A 2,041-nucleotide genomic window follows, 5' to 3' on the forward strand; every position below is an offset into this window, starting at 1 on the left:
TCCTAATATTAAGAGTAGTTGACCAAACAGATTTGCGTTTGTACCTGTGATCTTGGGCCACAGTCATACTTAGTTAGCACTTATTTTAAATTATCAAATATAGGGGCTCCTGGGTGGCTCAGTCAGTTAAGCATCCCACCTCAGCTCAGGTCACGATCTTGCAGTTCATGGGTTTGAGTGTCTGCGTCGGGCTCTGTGCTGACAGCTCAGCACCTGGAGCCTGCCTAGGATTCTGTGTCTCCCCCTCTCTCAAAAGATTCTGTGTCTCCGCTCACGCTCTGTCTCTCTCACTCTCAAAAATAAATAAATATCCAAATATAAGACAAAATTGGAGACAAAATTTCAGTCGAATGATGAATATCTTACTCTCAAATCCAAACCCGTTCATTAAAAACAGACACAAACTTCTGAGACTTTCCTTTGCCCTCCAGAGAGCTGTGCCCAAGTATTCACACACTGAAATGCATGTTTTGTTATGATTTATTTTTCTTTTACGTCTACGTTACAGTCAGTGCATCACAGATTTGGGGTTTTTAGACTACATGTGTACATGGGCTTTATAATCTATAAATTTTGTTCCCAGTTAGTAATCATTACAAATTATTTGTGAAATGGGTGTGGGGTTTTAGGGCCGAGAGCCTTAGGCCAGTGGTTCTCAAATTCAAGTGTTTGAAAATCCCCTGGAGAAAACAGACATCTAGGCCCCACCCTCTAGAGTTTCTGATTCACTGATTTCATAGGAAGCTGGAAATTTTTACACGTTTAATAATTCCCTGACGATGATAAAGGTCCTGGTCTGGGGATTACAGTTTGAGAACCACTACCTACACAAATGCCAGGTCACCCTTCCTCTCTTGCCTCTATTTTCTTCCTCTGCAATCAAGAAATCCTAACCTGGGTGCCTGGGTGGCTCAGACGGTTAAGTGTCTGACTTCAGCTCAGGCCATGATCTCAGCGTTCGTGAGTTTGAGCCCTGCGTCCAGACTCTCTGATGTTAGCTTGGAGCCCTTTCTGCCATTAGCTCAGATCCCACTTCAGATCCTCCCCCCCCGACCCTCCCCCCTCTCAAATAAACTTGAAAGAAAGAAAGAAAGAAAGAAAGAAAGAAAGAAAGAAAGAAAGAAAGAAATCCATACCAAGCTCTGATCCTGTTGTCTGGATGGCACTAAACCCACCTCCCCCCTTTCCGGAGACCATCTCTACCCTTTCTCACTTCCTCCTCAAGAGAGGCCCTCTTCCCTCCCACAACTAATTCTTGCCTGATACCCCCTCCAAAAAGCCCCCGGGCCTGGTCCTTTCCAAGATCCAGTCACCTCCGTTCTGTCCCCAGAGACACAGCAAGTGTCCCTGGACTTTGTCGTAAGTATCTCTGTCTTGTCACATGGTCCCTAAGAAAAATCTCAGGGGCAGGTCTGGGACCAGGGTGAGCGCCCAAAACTTCAGGGGCCTCCAAAACAAACCAACAGCCACCTCAGTAAGTAACCAGAGAAATATTTTCATGCAACATTTTAGGGAATCAAACTTAATGCCTAAATCCAGGATGAACAAAATGTTAACATTTTTTACCGTATCACTGATTTTTTCCTTTTGTCTCCAGATTCCAAGGCACAGATCCATCCTGTTTTGATTCTGCTTGATTTCAAATCCTGGTTATTTTAAACTCTTGTGCAAATGGCTGGGGCCCTGACTCCGCTGGGGCCCATCAGGGGGGTGGGGAGGGGATAGGAGAAGTGAAAGTCCCCCTCCCCCACTTGGAGTCAGTCTGTAGGTTTCAAGGGACCCCAGGAGTGGAAGAGGGGACTCTGCTAGAGGAGGCAGCTCCAAAGTTTTCTTCTATCCAGTAAAGCCCTTTCCGTTCGTTATCATCCTAATTTTTTTTCATCAAAATTTATTTAATCGTCTTTGATCTGGTCATTGTATTCCCAGCTTACTTTTTCAACTATGAAAAAACAACAGGGAGGGACGCATGGGTGGCTCAGTCAGTTAAGCGTGGGACTTCAGCTTCGGCTCAGGTCATGATCTCATGGCTCGTGAGTTCAAG

The sequence above is a fragment of the Puma concolor genome, chromosome D3 (genome assembly GCF_028749965.1).
Source record: "Puma concolor isolate L17-30 chromosome D3, mPumCon1.1.hap2, whole genome shotgun sequence".
Taxonomy (NCBI): Eukaryota; Metazoa; Chordata; class Mammalia; order Carnivora; family Felidae; genus Puma; species Puma concolor.